Source organism: Crocodylus porosus, unplaced genomic scaffold, assembly GCF_001723895.1.
Source record: "Crocodylus porosus isolate Cpor-Errol unplaced genomic scaffold, CroPor_comp1, whole genome shotgun sequence".
Lineage (NCBI taxonomy): Eukaryota > Metazoa > Chordata > Crocodylia > Crocodylidae > Crocodylus > Crocodylus porosus.
Genome location: NW_017728949.1, coordinates 27,821,191 through 27,843,236, shown reverse-complemented (window position 1 = coordinate 27,843,236; position 22,046 = coordinate 27,821,191). Strand labels below are relative to the sequence as shown.

At 40.6% G+C, this 22,046-nt stretch overlaps 1 protein-coding gene across 1 annotated transcript in view; it reads right to left on the bottom strand.

Annotated features, from left to right (window-relative positions):
* TMEFF2 (transmembrane protein with EGF like and two follistatin like domains 2) overlaps window positions 1–22,046 on the bottom strand; it is a 215,519-nt gene that overhangs the window by 105,449 nt on the left and 88,024 nt on the right. The window lies entirely within an intron of this gene.

Here is a 22,046-nt window from a genome sequence, read left to right as displayed (position 1 = left end):
ACCTACATGTTTCCTTTCCTTCAGGTCAAGAAAACTGTACTGCAATAAATCTTGACTATATTATAGGAATGAAAATACAGCACCAAACAGTGATGTCTGCCTTTGTTAGACACATATGCAGAACCTCAAAGTTATTCTTGAAAGCTCTGCAAACTTTAGAAAAGCTATGCTTTTCAGCGCTGTGTTTGTGTGATGATGAAGTTGAAGTTGGCTTTTATGGATGGCTGAACTAAATGGAATAACTTTGAACTTCAACAATTCTAAGGAATGAACTTTAACATTCTGGTGAAGTGAATAAATTACCACATAATTAATACTTGAATACCAGCCCTAAATAAGCTAATTCCACCAAATGTCAAATTATTCTTTTGAAGGATAGGAATAAGGTCTATTGTTTTAAGTCAAATCCTCAAACCGAGGTTTTTCGTCTTTTCCTTGCCTGTTTTCCATGTCATATCCCACCTGCAGCACTCAGATAGCCTTGAAAGATGAAAGCTGTTTACAGTTCATATAAAGTATAACATTTCCAAGCTGTTGTTTTCAAGTTATATTTGTTTCCTAACTCTTCTTATTTTCCTGGAATCCCTTGATGTAACTCAAAAAAGCAATTATTGGTACAAAATCATGGTAGACATGATACAACATAGGTGAGGAGTGGAAGGGAGGTGGGGGTAACAAGTGAGGGAAAGTAAAGCACTGTTCATTTCTGTTACAGCATCTCTGAAAATTGTTGAGGCTCTTCTCTGCGTGTTACTGGCTGGACATTAAATGAACAATATGGGCAACATTATGCCTCTTCAAATGCAATGAAGCAGATGTATTGCCTGAGCAGCAATGCCTGAAGGCACTATGTTTGCATAAGAAATAACACCTTTAGGGGTGGAAAGGGGTAACTCTTGTTGCACACAAAAGGGCCTGATGTAAACCCCACTGAAGTCTCTGGAAATCTATATAGCTACTGTCACTGAAAGTGATTACTTTTCCTAGCATTTCCCTATCAATACAGCCAAAGTATTGGTACTCCCTTGAATGGAGGTGTTCAGAGAGAAGGGAAGTTGCTCCTTGTTCTTGCTCTACTGCCTAGCACAAATGTATCAGAGTGACTACAATGCATGTGGCATCTAGTCTTTGGTACAGGAACTCTGGTTGCGAACAAATTTACAGGCACAGAGCTCATTTGATACCAAATATTTTATAGAACTACTGATTTGCCAAGCGCTATACATCAGTAATCATACACATTATGAATCAGTTAAGTGAACATGTTTATTTCTCAGTTTAAAGATCTCTGAGTCAGAGACCCAGATTTTCAGAATTTGTCTCAAAGGCTGGCATCTCTGTTTTTATGCAAACAATTTTAGGTACCAGGACTACTGTTTTCAGCCTTGGGTGTCTACAGCTAGCCTCATACATAAATGAGCTGATCTAAGGGGTAACAGAGGTTGCTGAATACACAGGTAACTGTGTATCCTCAGAAGCCTTGGAAATGAAGCCATTTGTGTGTAAAACTGGACATCCAAATATTGAGGCATGCAGAATTAGAGGTTAGCTTTAAAAAATAGGTCCTAAGTGATTTGTTCAGGGGACTCAGTCATGTTTAGAAATAAGGAGTCCCTGACTCTCATATCATGTAACACAAAAAAGGAACACATATTGCATTATGTTCTGATTTGCATTATTGAGATAGTGAGTTTCATAGTAATAACTTCAGTAGTAACTTTATGATATTATGAGGAATATCACTTGGCTGTGAAAAGAATCTAATTAAAAACACAGAAAAACATTAATATGTTTTTAACAGGCTGATATATTATCAACCAAACAAAAGGAATACAAAGGAAAGCCTCATACTGAGTTACAGTATTAAAAAATATGCTGTAAGAGACAGGTTGTGGCAAATCCTAAAGGAATAATATTTGTGAAAACAATTAAATAACTTAAATATTCCATTTAAATCATTAAGTAACTTAACTAATTTAGTCACTTTTACCAAAAACTTCTGAAATCTCTTGGGATTGTTTATCCTGTCCACTGTCGAGTGACTAAAAATGTTTTATCATATACAATAGACAAGAATAAAAAATAGCAACACCCCCCCTCCTCACCCCCCCAAAATACCAAGAGTTATACATTAATTTTAGGTCGCTCCTGGAACTATTAACCCGTGGAGTATCCACACATTAACACCTGAAACTAGTTTTAAGCATACTTTAAGCAGCTTAAAGTTACACCACCCCAGGGCAGGTGGATCTCTGAACTGTGTTACCCATATCACATTTGGGCCCTGTTACACAGTAATTTTCGGCAGCTCCTGGAGCTCTTAGCCCCTGGATTGTCCACACATTAATATCTTAAACTGGTTTTAAACACTTGTTATGTGGCTCAAAGTTATGCTGCTCCAAGGCAGGATTCTTTCTGATCTGTACTACCCAGCTCCTCTCCCATTAAGGTGTGGTGACTCCCCACATGTGCAGCCCAAGTTGACGTCCTCCAATATCCCAGGAGCTCTTGCACTCCCACCCAAAAATCAGCGATAGAAGCCTACCCTGCCACACTAGCCCTCTGGTTGCAACTCGCAGCTACAGCTCCTACTCCTGCCCCTGCACACCAGGCCTCTAATGGCCAGTCACAGCTGTGCAGGTGTGGGGCAGTCAGAAAAGGTTGACTGCTCCAAACTCCAAGCTAGTACTAACACCACTGAACATTTGTGGGGCTCACAGTGTAAGGTGTAATAAGGCCCTTCCATTAATGCATGGTCACTTGCCACAGATGAGCCAGCCAAGTCACAGTCCTCCAGCATCCCAGGATGCACCTTCCCTCACCACTCCCACATTCCAGCCACCCAGGGAAGCACGACCAGCACCCTCACACTCCAATCTCACTTTATTAAAACATGAGACCTCCTTTAACTTACTTCTGCTTTATCTCTTTTTGAATTCTTTTTTTTAAGCTTCTTTTTATTTTATCCTTCAGTGGCTGGCTTCCTCCATTTCCTAACTCTTCCCCCACCCACATTTCCTTTTCACCTCCCATTTCATTACCCATTCTCATCCCATTAACTTTCCACATCTTAGCTTCGTGTTCTGGCCACTCCCTCCAAGTCATCTCTCACACACCCTCACTTACAGCAGGGACAAAAGCCTGTACTGGCTCACTAGCCCTGTAGAGGCACCTCACAACTGCAGTTCCTAGCCAGGCCCTTGTTTTTTAGCCCTCTAGTGGCAAGTCAGAGCTGTGTAGGTGGGGGACAGTCAGAGGTTTTTAGCCTTAAGTTATGACTGCTCCAAACACAAGCTAGCACTAACAACTTCTGAGCAGCATAAAATACAACATGTAACAATGCCCTAAGAATCCCAAAATAATTAGAGGACTTTTAACAACCACTTATATGTGATCTTCATTATGAAAGAGTAGGACTATTGGAAGTAGGTGGGCTTTATTTGCAGTGTGGATTTTTCTACCACTGAAGGAAAAATGTAATGAAATCTCATATGCAGATGTGTATGCATGGATACATACATATGTTTCTAGATTTAAGTGACCAAGAAAGCCATAAAGAAATATGTTGACAGTTTTTACATATCTGGTAGAAGAGTTAGTCTGTAAGTCCAAAATAGGAGTTGCAGAGAGGAGAGCACAATCACCTGAAGATCAAGTTAAGTCATCCCACTACATGTTTCAGCATTATCTGGGCAGATTTAAGTAGGATAAAAGGACACAGGACAGGGTGAGAATGTGTTGAGGAGTAAGTGAAAAGGCTGCTTAAATTTGCAAAATGTGGAACAGTAAATAGCACAAACACCTTCTATAAAGAGAATAAAAACACCCCACAAACTAGACAAATAAAAGCCCTGATACTGAAAGTGATTTCATTCTAATCAATAAGTCTTTCTTCCTGAAAGCATTAGCTCAGTCAAAAGCTGCAAAGTGAGAAAAATGAAGGGTGTGAAACAGGGGGTCAGCTCACAAATGACTTGCCTCTCAGAGCCTGGCAAAGGTTCAAAACAACATTATAGGCAAAATAAAAAGAAAATGGTCTATTGTATCAGTAATAAATCCAAACTCTGACATGTCTTGGTCTGTTGTACTTCTGTTGTCTAGCGCTATCTCAATAAATATAAATTTGTTAACTCTTAATCACACACACTTATAAACACACCAAGGAAATTAATAATTACACCATAAACGAATTTCTGCAGCCAACTCAAGACCTGATTCAAAGGTCTTTTAAGACAATAGAAAGACTCCTAACAATGCCAATGGCCCTGGACTAATTTTTCTATGGATGCGTCTACATGAGACACTAAATGCATGGCAGACTCATTCAACTGTGCATTACTGTGTCATGGCTAATGCACAGTAGAATTAATCTGCTGAGCATTAGCATCACAAAAAGACCATGCACTGGGTGCTGCTACACAGTAGTGTCAATTACTGCACATTTAATTAGTACCTGTTATTAGTACCTGTTATATAGATTCACAGATGCTAGGGTCGGAAGAAACCTCAACAGATCATTGAGTCTGACCCCCTGCCTAGGCAGGAAAGAGTGCTGGGGTCAGATGCCCTCAGCCAGATGCTTATCCAGACTTCCCTTAAAGACCCTCAAGGTAGAGGAGAGCACCACCTCCCTTGGTAGCCCATTCCAAATTTGGGCCATCCTTACTGTGAAGAAGTTTTTCCTGAGATCTAGCTCTCTGTCAGTTTGTGATCATTGTTCCTTGTTACCCCAAGAGGCCCCTTGGTGAACAGAGCGTTTCTGATCCCTTGCTGCATCCCCCTTATGAATTTGTAGGCGGCTACAAGATCACCTCTCAAAAATAAAAATTCTTGTGTCAAGGGCTGATTTTCAATAGACAGCAGTGACGTAGCTGCTCTGCTACATACGAAACCCTGACCCAGAATCAGGTCATCTATGAATGATTCAGTACCAGGTTCCCCACAAACATGTGTTGCACTTGGGTGATAGGGGGCTCCCTCTTATTACAGGTCTCCCTCTTATTACAAGTACTAAACTTAATGTGCTATAACTATGGTGCATTAATGAAAGTGTAGATATGCCCAATATCACCAAAGATTTTCAAATATGCCATGGGGACAAATTAAACAAGCTGCAATGGAAGTTTAAGCTCCTTATCTCATTGTCCAAGGGATCCAAGCAGGGCTGACCTGGCCTGGGGTACTACTAGGAGGCCCACAGGTATTCTGCAATAGTGGCAATGTCAGGGCCCAGATAAAAGGATCAGGAAATTAAAAAAAAATGCTTGTCTGTCTCTATAGGCTTTGTAGAAGTTTACATGTCCCTCCAAACCTTCAGGATGCAACAGGAAATTCTAGAAGAGCACTAGAGTTTGGACATGGGGATTACTTTCACTGTGATTTGTTTCAAAATAATTTGCTAGCCAGTATTGTTTCAGAGGAGTTTGAAAAATGCGATCTTGCTCTACCCTATACCCAGAAAACAGAAGATAAATGAAAGTAAGCAAACAATTACTACCAGTATTGTTTTTTTAAGTTTCAGGATATTGTTATATTGTTTGGCTTCACTGATGTTTTTTGAATACCTGACAACAATCCTGAACGTAAATGGGTGGTGGGGGGGGTGAGACAACCACTCTGCAAAGTATTTCACCATGTTAAAAGAGCTCTGCTGAGTTTAGAACGTGTGTACGCTGAAGGCCTCGTTTTGACTATGGCAGTGCAGTCTACATGGAAGCACCACAGAAGAAGGAAGGAGAGGCTGGAGGATCAACAGTCACACAGGTAGAAATATTACTGTTTTTTGTTATTAGTGTTGTGATGATCCAGAATCCAATGGTGCCAAGTGCTATATAACCATTTTTCCCCTTAATCTTTGTCTTTATGTTTTACTTGTATGTGTGTGTCCTTTTGTCTACCTGTAATATATTGTTGTACCAGCGGCAAACGATTTGAATAATGGAGAGTTTATTGTAACTGAATTCAAATTAATTACATATAAGTGTTTTCAACACTCTCATCTCCACTTCTAGGTAAAAGAAAAAAAAAAACATTCCAAAATGCTGCATTCAGATTTCTGGGGGACTCATCTCATTGTAATCCATAGCCAATCACAGGGAGGGAGCAAAGAGTCTTCTGGAAGGTGTTAAGTACTTGTATGTCCCATTGTGGGTGCTTTAGCTTACATCTAATTACTTTCTCTTGCTATCTCTGTTTGCTGCATAGAAGAAAAGAGCAGTTGGCAGTGCCAAGTTGTGCCCCTGTCTCAATTTCCTGCAGAATGAAGAAACTTTTTGTCTCAGTCTCTGATCTGAAAACACCTCTGTTTTGGTTGTGCTGGCCAGCTCTTCAGGAATCACTTGGTGTTTCCTCATCAGGGAGAGTTGCTCCTAATAACTTAAGAGACAAAAGACCAGATTTCAGCTACATTTGATGTCATTCCCCATTGCTACATGCAGGAGGAATGGAGTATCAGTGTGGCCACAGATTTGCCCCTTTGCAACACATGATCAATTTGCATACCTTGTTGTGAGATAATTTGTGGGCCTATATCAACATGTGCATCTGAAGTCAAGATGTGGACTTACACAGACATGCAACAATTTATTTTGCTTTGTGCAACTGTAGCCTGGAGGCAACAGCTTTAATTCTTAAATGAAAGCAGTCAAATGAGATCCTACAAAATTTACTTTAAATGAACCCTATTTGGTTGTTTCCCTCTGTTACGCATCCCCCAACTCTATTTAAAGTTTATTTTCCAAAAATTAAATATAATTAGCTGAGACCAGTCTCTCCTAGCAAATATCTCTAATGATATTTAAAGGAAATAGCTTTGTAGAATAATCCTGCTGTAAGCTTTCTGAATGCTGACATGAAACAGCTGTGATTACAGCACCCTTGTGCTGTCCCCTGCACAATTTTATTGTTGCCTTGTGTATCTGGGATGCCAACTTTACAGATTTATGTAGGTGTAAGAAGACCGGCATTGACAGCATTTGCCAGCTTAAGAAAGAGGAGAATCATTTAAATTTGCCAAGAGCTTTTTCTCATAAAACATCTTTGAGCAAAAAGCCAAGTAGCATGTGGGGACTATTCATCTCTCTCTTGCATTAATTTTATTTTAAAGAGAAATACTTCCTCACAAGAGTATTTTCAATGAATATATGCAGAAAGTCATAAACATTAATGTAACGCTGCCATAGTTTATAGTCTAATTGGAGCTTACTTTTTGTTGCACCAGTCCCCTGATCGACCCGACATTCTGAACAAGGGAGCAAGCAGACAGGCACACAAACAGTGAAACACCACCTAGGCAAATGGTTAAGATCATCAAAAAACCCAGTTTTGTTATGGAAAGACCAGCTTGTAGGCTATGATATGTACTAAGCAGTCTCAATTTTAAAGAAGTCAAAGCTATTTCAGGATCGAGAGAATAGAGGAGTCGGTTTGTCTGTCTGCCTTCCTTCCTCCCTCCCTCCTACACACATGCCTAATGTCTGCTCCAACATGTGCTACCTAGCATGTGACAGACTTGTTTAATCCCCACTTCAAAATGGCATTGGGGGTGCTTTAACTAAAGCTCATTCGACAAGCTTTACTTAAAACATGCTCGCCGCCACATTTAAGTGAGGGATGCTGAATACATGAGATGCTGTGGGCACTTGGAGTGACTCCCAATTAAAGTGCTCCCCCCCGCCTGCCCTTGTAAAGATGCCTGGGATTTTACTCTGGTCATTCACTGGCAGGCCCACATGAGTGAAGGCTGCTTATGCAGGGCACCAGGTACAGTCCTGTGTTGTGAGAGGTGTGAAGCTGCATTATACTAATGCAGCTCGTAAAACATAATGGTCATCGAGAACCACCAAAGAGAACCACGACCAGGACACATTTTAAGAGACTAGAATATGAGCTTTCCTCAGTGGTCTTTTTGCCCCCCTTTCAGAGCATATTGGTGACAACCACACTGGTCCTGCATTCTTGTGCACTGGAAGTGCAAGGGCTCCCTTTGCATTTGGCTTATGTCTAGAAGTAGGGGTTGAACCTCACACCTTCTTCTTCCTGTGTGCTCAAGTACAGGAGATGAACACACCGCTCCTGTTATTTGGTGTCCTCTACTTAATGTAGCACACACCTCGTACAAAACAACCTGGTATCTGAAGTACATCCTTGCCAGAAGACTCAACATAGATTATTTTAAAGCAAATACCGTACTAAGTTAGATGCTGACACAGTAGGCGATATCCAAATACCAGTAATTTGTATGCACTTTCTCCTGAAAAAAAATTCCCAGGAATTAACTTGGATCAACCTTTTCTGATCTCGAACTAAAACCATTTGAATCCTGGGCAAAGAAGTGGCACTTACGTTTGTTCCTAGAAACAAGAAGTCACATCATTAAATCAACTCTGAAAGTAGCATCTAGGATAGACTAAGAAAGGATGCAATCCATGATTTCACAAAGGCTAAAATAAGAAAGTCTCTCATTAGCTGGCAGAGCCTTTATGGCTTTTGGCAGGCTAGAGAGTGCTTTTGCCAGCTTCCTACTTGGTCAAAGGATTAACGGAAAACTCCAATTTGAACTGTGATAGCCATTCAACCTTCAAGCAACAGAAAAGAAAGAAACAAATAAAACTAAAAGAGCTGCCTAACATGCACTTGGTGACTACTTCAGTTTTAAGGTCTTTGTCAGTATGCTATTGATTTAAGTCTGTGTATCCTTTTGAATATTAGTATGACTAGCAAGATAGCAACATCATACATAAAAATGTTCTTTATTCCAGAACAGATGAAACTCCCAGTGGTAAAAGAAGATTTAGGTATCTCTGAAGATTTCTTATCGCTGTGCAACATAACTCTCTAATGGTTCAGTGCCTTGGAGGGTCATCTGAGATCTCTTATCATATAAATCAAATAGGTGGCAGGCTATAAGAGTGGAAGCCTATAGCAATTGCATGTCTTGCTTGCAGACATCAAATCTATCTTTTAGGCAGACTATAGAGAAAATAAAATGCCACTCCATTTAAACCATCTAAAAAAACCCAAATCCAGGTATTAACCAATTTTACCTGCTACTAGTTTTGATTACACTAGAATTCACTTAGGAAATGACTGGTTTTAAATTCCAGAAGTCTAGATTGCAGATATGGGGGCCTGATTCTAACATACACTAAGGGCTCTTTACACCTCTCCAGCAGGATAAAAGGGTCTTGGAATTTTCAATTTATACCTCCTTAAGAGCCTCTTTACATAATTGGAGTGATGTACAGTGTCTGTAGTACAAATAAGAATCTGGTGCACTTTCAACTGAACTCAGCAATTTGTGGAATTGATCCAGTTCTCCCTTCTACACTTAAGTTTTTGTTGTTGTTTTGGCATCCCCCCATTTTTACACTAGTTTCCATTGACTCCTAGGCTGTAAACTGGTGTCTCATCTGAGGCAGTCCTGATTGTCCAATATCAAAACAGGAGCAGCACAGCTATTTACACAAGTAGCCTTTCCAGGCTGCATTACTGCTCCTCTGCCAGTATGTGGCCAGCAAAGGCACACAGCCTGCTAGGCTTGTTCCAGTAACATACATATACGGCTGTATTTGCCACGGGGGGTGAGGTAGGGGGGAGGGAGAGAACATTAGCACATTTTATCCTGCATACTTCACAAGTTCTTGAAAGCAGGACAACAGACATATATGCTTGTAGGCTCCTGGGACAAAAGATTTCTCTATTTATGGAGTTCATGCTGATTAGACATATTCAACAGAGAGGCAAATTAAGTCCAGAGGCAAAGAATGATCCTGGGGGCATGCCCAGATATGTGTGCACATGTGGTTTGAGGTGCTGCAAACTGCATGTGGTGCATGTGCATATTAGCAGCACAGTGCCAAAATTTGATATCTAGAACTTCCCAGAATCTCAAAAAAAAAAAAAAAAAAAAAAAAAAAAAAAAAAAAAGAGGGGTGTGGTTCATGCTCCGGGAGCAACCAGAGGCTGGGTCCTCCAGGGAGATACCCTGGCTGCTGGCCAGAGTGTCTGCCCTCTTTAAATCCACCCCAGGTCTTCCAGCATGCCAGGAGCAGAAGGGAACTGGCACCCAAAGTGGAGCATTATGCCTGGCACCACAGTGCATATGCAGGGGCGTGCATGATGGCAAAAAGCAGAAGCACAAATTTGTACAAGTGCACACCCCTGCATGTGAGGACATGGCCTGGAAGGTCTTTCTATGGTCACAACTCATACATGTGGTAACTACAAATACTCTGGATCTATTATTACCTTTGAGCCTTTCCTTAGCTGCCTACACCTTAACATTTAGAGACCAGTGGCTCAAAACCCACTTATTCCTAGGTTTGTGTATACATCAGCCAAATTTAAGTTTTATTCTTGGGGTGCTTTTTTAAAAAATCTTTTGAATGCTAACTTTATGTAAACTAATGTCATACATCTTCTTCCTACAGATGCACAGTACCAATGCTTCTGCTGTAACTCAGATCAGTGGCTCTCAACCTTTTTAGACTCAAGGCATCTCTTGGAAAATTCCAGTTCTTTGACTACAGGGAAACAATAGATTGATTTTTCTGTTGCAAAGAACTTAGAAACAGCACAACAGGTCAGAATGTTTTTAACTCCATGGATTCCTAGTTGAAATGTCTGTGTTTATCTCATGAATTGTGTCTGTACATCTAACACCCTTGAAAGGATCTAAAGGCAACTAAAAATACTGCAGCACCCTGGTTACTGCAGCACTGACTCAGATATTTCCCAGGCAACAATGAAAGGAGTACCTAAGACTAGATCCTACTAAGCAGACTTAGGTAAGTAGGATCCTGTTGCAGCCTGATTGAGTCCCTGAAAAACTATTAATACAAAAAGGTGGTGGTTCCTCCTCCTTACCTCCTCACTATGTTTGTTTTATTTAGTTATAAAACTAGTGTGATGAGCAGCTCATAGCTGAGTTGGTTAGAGCATGGTGCTACTAAAGCCAAGGTCACAGGTTTAACTGAACCTGCCTCAGGCAGGAGGTTGACCTCAATGACCTCCTGAAGGTCCCTTCCAGCCCTGCTTCTCTATGATGTTACAAAAATATGGGACAAACCAAATTCATCAGTAAATCTAACTCCCTATTTTTTCCAATACTTATATCAGTGCAGATGTAGTTAGGGAACTTCTGGAAGGGCTAGACATTTTTTAGATCTGCAGGTCCAGATGTTGAGGGAGCTGGCAGGGGTCATCGCGGAGCCCTTGGCCTGGCTGTATGAGCATTTGTCATCATCTGGCCAGGTCCCAGGGGACTGGAAACTGGATAATGTGGTCCCAATTTTCAAGAAAGGGAGGAAGGAGGACCCAAGTAACTATAGGCCTGTAAGCCTCACCTCAGTGCTCAGGAAGATCTTGGAGAGAATCATCAAAGAGCACATCTGTGGGGGGCCAGCAGGGGAGATCATGGTCAGGGGCAATCAGCATGGGTTCATCAAAGGCAGGTCCTGCCTGACCATCCTCATTGCCTTTTATGACCAAGTAACTAAATCCTTGGATGATGGTGTCACCATGGACATAGTCTTTCTAGACTTTAAGAAGGCCTTTGACACCATCTCTCAACCCATCCTCGTCAATACATTAAGCAACTGTGGCATTGATGCCCGCACAGTTGGATGGGTAAAAAATTGGCTGATGGGGTGCACCCAGAGAGTAGTGGTGGATGGGTTGTACTCAACCTGGCGAGATGTGAGCAGTGGGGTCCCCCAGGGCTCAGTCCTTGGGCCCACACTGTTTAACATCTCATCAACGACTGGGACAAGGGGGTGGAAAGCACGTGCTTCAAGTTTGCTGATGACACTAAGATGCGGGGTGAGGTGGACACACTTGAAGGGAGAGAAAGCCTGCAAACAGATTTAGACAGACTACAAAAGTGGGCAGATGAGAACAGGATGAGGTCCAACATAGATAAATGCAGCGTGCTGCACCTTGGGAGAAGGAATCCACAGCATACATACAGGCTGGGGAGTTCCCTGCTTGAAAGCACAGAGACGGAACGGGACCTTGGAGTTATTGACTCCAAGATGACTCCAAAATTATTGACTCCAAGATGAACATGAGCCGGCAATGCCAGACCGCAGCCAGCAAAACCAGCCATACCTTGTCATGCATCCAAAGGTGCATCTCAAGCCAGTCCAGAGAGGTGATATTCCCCCTCTATGCGACTTTGGTCAGACTGCAGTTGGAGTACTGCGTTCAGTACTGGGCGCCACACTTTAAAAGGGATGTGGCCAGCCTAGAGAGGGTTCAGAAGAGGGCCACCCGCTTGTTGAGAGAGCAGCAGGACAGGACCTATGAGGAGAGACTGAGAGACCTAAACCTGTTCAGCCTCAGCAAGAAGAGGCTGAGGGGGCACCTGGTGGCTGCCTACAAACTCATCAGGGAAGATCAACAGCAAATAGGTAAAGCCCTTTTCTCCTCAGCACCATCTGGGGTGACAAGGAACAATGGTAATAAGCTGATGGAAAATAGGTTTAGTTTAGAGATCAGAAGGCAATATTTTACTGTTAGGGTGGCCAAAATCTGGAACCAACTTCCCAAGGAAGTTGGGCAAATTCAAGAGGAGGTTGGATGATCACCTGTCTGGGGTCTTGTGAACCCAGCATTCATTCCTGCCTGTGGCAGGGGGTCAGGCTAGATGATCTGTTCAGGTCCCTCCTGACCCTAGCTACTATGAAACTATCATATATCTATATTTATTTTAATTAGTGGGCAAGACCATGCACATTATGAATAACACCTTTGTATCATCCAGGCTGACATGACCCATTTACAGTTTGTGTACAAGTAATGTACATGTGTCCACATCATTAAAATCATCATCAAGATTGCTACCACTATCCGCAGTCTCAGAAGAAAAGCAAAAGACTGATTATCTAAATAAAGCAACTATAATAGTCTCTCTTAGACAGGTGGAAGAACTTTAGTGAGGAGGCTGATGCTGCTGGGGCTGTATTATACCTAGTCTGTGGATAAATTGGGGATTTAAATTTTAGTTTTATCAGTTAGGAATCTGTTACCAATCCTTAAACAATAAGCCATTGAAGAAATCCCAGACTTCTAATGTCAGGATGAGTGCTATGCCTACTACAGGCCAATTTCAGCTCCAGTAGGAACAATGGAAAACAATAGCTTTGAATCCATTTATACCAAGGCTGACATTATCCTAGCGAGTATAATTGTATAGATGTGTCTGTGGTACAAAGGGAGATATATGACACAGTAGGATTTTAACATTTAATTTTACATTGTTTTAATGCAGTGTGTATGTAGGAAATTAGAAGCTGATCAGGTAAATGTCAGATTTCATTATTCATTAGTAGATATTAACTCAGAGTTAATCTTAGATCACTCAGAGCTTGTCACCTGTGATCTCACCCAAAATAATTTATAAAAGGTAAGCTGAAGGCCAAGTCATGTTCTCTGCAAGACTGGAGTATATAGACTGTGTATAGAAGAGTAGTGATCAAAAGTGGTAGTAATCTGCCTCTATATCCCCTAAAACCAGGGATTGCCAAAGTATACATATATTGTACATATATTATGTATCTATAGCCTGATCCCTGGTTATTAAACTGAGCAGCCTACAAAGAAGTCACAGGCCATGGTTTTTTTTTTGCTTCATTATTTTCCTTCATCAGAGGTCAGAAGCAGGAACAGGGAGGAAACACTGTAGGAGCATCTTTGGTGATTGTAGACCCCTAGATGTTCCCCTCAACTAGGAAGAGTTCTCCACTGTCTATATCTGCCAAGTTTGAAGCAGCTTTGTACTGCAAACTGTCTGCAGTGTGGCTATGAGACTTGGATGATTTTTTTTTACACTCTGTAAATATGCTTTACTCATTAATATTGATACACACACACAAACACCTCAGCTATATCTCTGATTGCATTATCATTGCAGAAGTATAATTAACAAATTAAGAAGGCAGCTTATGATTCAGCTTAATGTGAAGTGAATCTTTGTTTAAAAAAAGAAGATAATTCAGATGTTTGAGGAGATTTTTTTTCCTGTTTTACATTTATACATACCTTCCTCATATGCTTTATGATGGTGTGATAGAAGAGTGGTTACAGCATCTTGCTATGGTTCCTGAGCGACAAGTTTGAGCTTCAGTTGGGACTTGTGACAAAGGCTGCCCTCCTGAGTACTCAGCCCTGACCTGTGCTGGTCATTTGGGCTAGTGAATCAAGAACAGCTGGATGTGATGCTAATCACATCGCTCCTTTCTGGGTTGCTGGCTAGGGAAACTGATGTGCATTAATCATCATAGCCTAATGGGTCACTACACTTGGGTAAACCTCTGACATGATTTATGATAAATGATTTTAAGAAGATAAAAAATCCCTAGATGTGCTATAGTATTGGCAAATTAGGATTCACAGTTATAGGAAACACACACACACACACAAACAAACCTATTAAAAACCCAAACAGTTGTTCACAAAAAGAAGGCATATCATGACTGGAAGGCTATGGTGGAATATGCCAGTTGGGGGCTTTAATAAATTTACCTAAACATCTAAATGAGCTTTTCAGCCACTTATAACAGCTTAATTTAAGGATGCTAACTTATGCACAGGAAACTTGTGGAAATTATCACATAGCTAACCAATGTCTGATTAATAATGAAATATTGCTTTAAAACTAGAAACCCCTACTTTATTCACTGAATGAGGACAATATAGCTCTAGCATGCAGGTTTCTCTTTTGTTCTGAAAATATGGGCACTTTCCTAGATTTCATGATAAAATAAATGTCTCCAATAACTGTAATAATAATACTGTGACAAAAGTACCTTTATCTATCTGAACAGAAGTTGTGATTGGTGCTCAGTTCTAAAATCAACTGAAGAAATATGCAAAGGCTAATTGATGAAGTTAATTTCCTTTTTCTACCTCCTCTCCTAGAAACACCTTTCAGGTGATCTAAAATTATGAGAAACCATAATCATTAAGGATTGATCATGCTAATATAATTTTCCGGATGGCTTATTAACCTACTAAGACATGTTTCTCTATTTCCCTTCATTAGCAACAGCAATAATTAGGTCAGGACAGAGTAGCAAAATTGATCATATGATACTGCCCAAGGGGATGGAGGATGTATCATGTACATTTTGCATTATGTTCTCCGAACTCCAGATACATTAATTATATTTAGTAACATAGCTATTTGCTGCCTTTGATAAAAGGAATCCATTAACATAGATATTGTATAACAGAGGCTTATTTTTCTGTTCCAAAATTGAATGGGTTTTCTTAAAGTTCATTACACAAAATGAGCCAAGACAAGAAAACATGATTGTCTCAAATATCTACTGATAACACATCCTTCTCTTATTTTACTGTCGGCTATCAGTCTCCTTGTGAAAGCAGCATTTAGAAAACAGAACAGAGGGTGAGCTTTTGCTATGAAACTGAAAAGGGATTGTTATTCTATATCCTTGAGTATGGACATGGTTCTCTAACAACACTGTTTTCTAACTTGAAAAAGAAATCTTACAAGCATAACTGAAGAGATGGGTATCTGGGTGAAATTTCAGACAGCACCTCTACAGAATGAACTCTGTAGCTTGCATTTATATCACAATATATATTTTAAAAAAGTATTATCTGAATGGATAAAAATGAATAAATAGTAGTGGTAGTCTGAACTTATTTTAAGATTCAGGTCTCCCTCTGCATAACTACTGGGCTAATTACAGAGGCAAAAAGCATCTTTGCAGGTTAGTCTAAGCTGCATAGAGTGAACTAAGAAGCAAGTGAACAGACATGCACTTCTCATTCCAGAAATGCAGCCACATGCTTGAAGTGGCTCATGCCAGAAGTGAGGGGGGCGCTAGAGCACACCTCCCTGCTCAGCTGGAGCAGACAGCTTGGGCCAAGGCTAGCCCACCCACCCTGTGAGGAGGTATTTGCGGGGGAGGGAAAAACATCCAGGGATGCTGGGGGATTGTGTGTTAACTTTAATCTGGAGTGGATCTGGGACAGAAGTTCAATGAACCGATTTAACCTAAATCAGTTAAGTCTGATATTACATCCATACAGGTTTATCTTAAACTGGTTTCAACCATTTTAAAAGTGGTTTATGTACACTGAACTTTTGTTGTGTTACAGATCTGAACTGGTTTCTAATCACTTATACTGGTTTATGTATAACTTCTGGCCCTAGTCCTGCTGACTTCAACGGTGCAGGATCAAAAAGTAGCCGTGTAAAGTTTTAGTACCACACACTCACATAATACACTACATTTCTAACGAGTAACATTGTAACTCCAGTCCTGCTCTACCACTGAACCCTGCAACAGCTCTTCTATTGAAGTCTTTGGCCTCTGGAGCTCAAACTGCCAGTTAAGCTAAATTACAAGTCAGGCTGGTGATGTGCATATATAGCATGACACTGTCATGTCTGTTTGCCCTTCTGACTTGATCTCTAGATGAACCTAGGCCTCCAGAGGCAAAAAGTTAAAGAACCTCTGTGCATCTGCATACAGTCATATTTCCCAAAAATGGAAACAAGAGCTAGTCTTCTACATTGACATGGAATTTCTATGAATGACTTATTGCTCTACACACACCTTCCCTCCTAACCCCACATTTTTCCGATCCTGTGCTGTACACAACATGTTAGAAAACCAAGAGCTTTAACTATTTTGTTACTATCAGATCACTCAGCTTACATGGGAAGCACATGCAAGCATAAGATAAACAAAGGAGCCCAGTGATAGTGACATTTTTTTGTACAATTTCAGGGACCACTTTTCCTTGAATTCTCTCCCCATTTAAGCAGTAGGCAGCTTTTTGTAGATAAAAGCATTAGAAAGAGCTGAAAAGAGTTGACATTACAAGCCTGGCACTACTGTGTCATGCTGCACAAACAGAGAAAGGGAGAATCTGCCAAAATGAAAGCCAGAGATAATATGAAAAGCATAACAACAACATATTGACCTTATTCAAGACAGAGCAGCTTAGCACTAGAGTTTTTACTATATATATCTATATCCATATAGACATAGATTCACACACATCTATATAAATATATATACACATGCATACATACATATACATGCACATATTATCTATCTATCTATCTATAAACATTCTTTACTCATTATACTGTTGGATGTTTTCTTTAAATATTCAATTGACTTTATATCTATAAGGCATCTTTTTCAGTTGCATCCCAACCCAAATAATTATATCTGTCATTGTTTAATACAGTCAGTGGTTTCAATGGTGTCCTCCTTTCCATGCATGTGTATATATAATTATATATAATTACCCATGGTTCCACAGACTAGAACTTAATTTTCTTAGTAGAGCAATGTATTTAAATTGTTTTTTTAAAACAAAAATACTTTAAAAAGTTACTTTAATTCTGTAGTTTCTTATCAGTGATACTAGATAGTAGCTAATAGACCAGAATATTAAATGTTAGATTCTCAGTATATACAACAGCTAGGACAGTTGGGAAACTCTTACAGGAAAGTCTGTTATCAAGGTATTTTTATGAAAACTGAAGAGTGAGATAAATATGAAGACAGAAGTGTAGAAAATACCAGCAATGACTGTACAACATGTTTTATTTTCCAAACACAAGTACATGGTAGAGAAATTATATAATTCAGAAACCACTGTGGACATATGAAGCAATTGGAAGGGCTGTATGAATAATTTTTTTTTTTGCAATTAATTATGCTTATGATAGTGCCATGAAAGAAAGGGAAGGAAGGTCTTTTTCCCCCTCTAGTTTTGAAGTATTTTTTCAGCTTTGTTTAATTAGGAAATTTCTCTACAGAAGGGAATGTGATGGAAGATTAATTCTCCATTTTCTTACCCACTGTGTCACTACACTCAAGTGGACAATATAAACCCCAGTTAAATATGATGAGGGTGATCAAGCATAGAGCTCTTTTCAATAGGTCGAGTCCACATACTGTAGATCTCATTTCAAAACAATAGAAACGAGTTAGAAAATGGTATCGCTCAGTAGCTCTGCACCACAGAGGAAAGATTATAAGTGTTTTTATTGTGTGAGAGTTCACCACTCTAGCTGTGAGGGTTCACTACAGTAAGTGATGGTACTGAACAGGCTGATGAATGAGAAAAAGGAAGATCTTAAATTTGCATATGCACTGAAGTTTTGGTTTCTCTACTTTTGATCATTAATAATTATTCCTCTATGCTTTTTATTAATTTCTATTATATATTTTACAATGCCAAATGTGTAAGAGGTATTTTAAAAAGCTCACCAGCCAGCAAGCTTGTAAAGAATATATTTTCTTTCTTTCTATAAAAGACAGACAAAGGACACACACTAAACATGTTTTAAGTGAATAATGATGAGAGTAAGCTATTGCACCCTCAGGGGATAACATTTCACAAAGCATGTTGTACAGCATAAGTGACGAGTGACTCTTGGGTCAGTATCTTTTATTATAACAATATCAACAACAATAATGATAATACTTGCACACACCTTGATTTGGGAAAGCAGAATGAAGAAAAAGATTTCTCCAGAGTCTTCCCTGCCACAGCACTGGCTCAGAAAGGGCTGAACCCTTCAGCCACATGGAGCAGGGGCACTGTCCCATTATCAGTGTCCCTCCACTTTTCCCTGCTGCTCGACTAACAACTACTGCTAATTTGACAGTGGCTGTGAGAGCATTAAGCCTGTACCTGTCGACATTGCAGCATGGGGAGGCATGGAAGGACTGAGCTCTCACCAAGCCCTGGTTTGGATGCCAGCTCCCTGCTGATGCTCTAGCATTCCCCCACCTCTGCTCCAGGGAACAAGTCAATTTTTGCGCTTAAGCTGTACCCCCCAATTTTGTATAGTTAATTTTCCAGAAAAGGGGTGTGGCCTGGTTCCCATCAGGTACATCAGGCCTGGGGTTTGAGAATTTGGCTGGGGGGCAGTGTGGCTGTATTAATGGCCACCCTCCCATACTGCTAAATTTCTGGACCTGTGGGGAGCCCCGTGGTGCAGATGTGATGGCTCCATGGGTCATATCTAGCGCACAGGCTGGAGGCTGAGCACCCCTGTTTTAGAATAATTTGTAAAACAGTCAGTTATCATACTCTGGTTCCTGTAACTTCAAAAGACTCGCTTACTAATAGGGTCTTTCTGGATAAGACTGTCCTGAGCTTTTTTCTAGTGCTTACAAGTCTTCCCATACAGAAACGGATTCCTTCTTGTTTCAGACAAGCAAGCAACAATAATTGGCCTCCATCCACGAGTTGCACTGGAACAAGATATTGTTTATTTGGGGACAGAAAAAATGGAAGAAAATAATTTAAAAATGATCCTATTTAGATATGGGTAGCAATGAAAAGAACACGGAAAGCAGGCAAACAACTTCATCCGTCCAAATTAAAGGCTGACAGTCATGGTCTTCCATCATAAGAAAATCCATATTTTATTAGTTTGGAGTTGGGCTTTCTTTTTTCTTTATATAATTTTTCACAAATCTATGGGGGCAGTTGTGCCCACACTATGGATCCTGTGATGGTATGATGGGGCTTGTAAAGGCACTCTCTGAAGCTCAGTGAAAATTCCTGTGATGGAGGAGAAATATAAGGCCACCATAACAAAGTTATCACTTTACAACCCACGTCTTAGAGAGAGTGTCAGAGGCCAAGGGAACGACAGGTTAAAAGTACAACACCCTAGCATGTCCTGTTTTGAAGATCTGGGAGCACAGAACAGCCCACAGGCACTTTGTGGGAGCCTACCTCCAATTAAAACAGACTCTGGCTGCTTAAAATTATGTTGAGATGCACATGGACCCTTGGCAGCAGCCCAGAACCTGGATGGTACAAGAAGCTTTAGAGACACCTCTCTTGATCTCCACATGGGCTTTGCTTTGTGTGCTGCATCTCCCTGAGGCACGGCACAGCTTTCCCCTGAATTCCCCTTTCCAAGGAATGAATGGCCCTTTTATAGTAAGGCTGATAGTCCTGTTCTTCCAAAAACTCCTTAGCCTCTGGAGTTTTGAGATACTATGCACAGCCCAGAGCCGTCTGGCTATATTAAGGCGTATTTCTTTTCTCCTTTTCTCTGTGAGCAGTTGAGCTGAGGGCAGAATTATAGTTTATTTGCACAGTGATAACACAGGCTTTCGGAAAGGAAATATAAAATGATGAATCAGAGGTCTAGACATATCCATCTGTCACATCTGATAAGCATATGCATGCCATGTGAATGCTTGGTCACTGTTGTAATTAGCCATTAAAATTGAAAAGCAGATTTCCAGCAAAAATGAATGCAATTTGTAAATGCCTTAATGATGTAGAGGGCCATTTAAAATACTGTGTGTGCTGTGTCCGAGTGAACGAAAGCTTTTTTTTTTTTAGGTTCATATGGGCTTTTTAAGATGACTCAACCTTGTTAATTCTGTTATAGGAAGGGGGTGCAAATTCAGAGTTCAGGAAATGGTCAGCTGAATAAATCTCAAAAATTCTATCCATATGTAAGATGCAACTTTCCCTGCCAAAAAATCTTGGGGAATGACAGGATTTACTGTTCTGAAGAACAATACCTTGAAATAAATTTGTTTAATTTTGATGCTGCAGAAGTTTGGGATCTGATTTAGATCCTATTCAAATCAGTGAGATTTTTTTCAGTGTCTTGACTAGCAATTAGCTCATACCTTTTGTCTTTGGTTAAGTTGTTACAATACAAAGATAATAATCAAGGCAGTCCAATGGGTCAAATTCTAGCTGTGTATCAGGTCAGCCACCTGAACTCTGTGTAATATAGTAAATCTAGGTAAGAGCATGATTTTAGTGGAAAACAAATGAATGTGCTCTCCTTCTATGCACGATATGGAAAAAGAGAGTAGAGAAAAAAGTCATGTTTGGAGCTGGAATAATTCCTGACAAATCTGTCTGTCTGTCTGTCTGTCGTGTAAAATACTTCTCTTTCAATCTGCTGTGTTATTAAGGTTTGGGATAAAGACATTGGGATAAATTCCTTCCCAATTTGCAGCAGCATAAAACAAGACATCAGCAGAACAATTCCAAAGAAAGCAGCATTTGGTCAACAAAGCTAGCGCTGCTTATCAGGTAGGTTCTGCAATCCAGAGTCATTCTATTATTTAAGCAAATACCATGGTTGCAGTTATTTGAAAGGGGGGTATTTGGTCATGTTCTAGTAAATATAAGCCAGGATTTTAGTAACTGGTCCACATCATGATTTACTCAAACACCTGTCTCTTGAAGATCAATAATGCAAGTACCTTTTCATACAGCAACACTGACATAACATTATTTGAAATCTTCTGTTACATGTTGGGATACAAATACTTTATTTTTAGCTAATCAGAACTACATTAAACCTTCTCTTTTGCTCTCATATTTTTCTCCCACATAACCCAGTTCCTGGCTTAGACATATGACATTCAGGGGGCGCGTGCAGCAGAGCTCACCTGGGCAGTGCAGTGCAGGTGGCCTGCCCACGTCCCTAACACAGTTGGCCTGTGGCTGCCCCCTCAATGCTCTGCATGGGACCAAGCCCCATCTGTCCTGCCCAAGGTAGCCTGAGCCATGTTGCACCCATCCTGCACCTGCCAGACAGCACTCAGCTGCAATTGGTTTTAGGGTGTCCTCATTTATAGTGTGTACCTAGCTCTAGTTCAAGTTTAAATTCTATTCATAGTGATAGAAAGTTTAAAATAATCACCACAATCATCATCATAACCAGGGCTGTCTCTGGAGTGGGGGGGGAGGGAGGGGTGGAATTGGGGCAACTGCTCCAAGCCCCGCACTTTGGGGGGCCCTGTGGAGCTGGGTTGAGTGGCCGTGGTGACTGCACTGCTGCTGCCGGCTTCATATCTGACTGTTCACTAAGCCCCCCACCCGCCGCTGCCGCTGGTGGCTTCTTCACATCCAGGGCACACGGGATCAGGGTGGGGTAGGGCCCCGCACAAGCTAACTTGCCCCAGGCCCCACACTGCTCAAGTTGGCTCTGATCATAACAATAATTAAAACACCCCAAACTTTCCTTTCTCTGAACACTTCATCCTTTCTGGGTT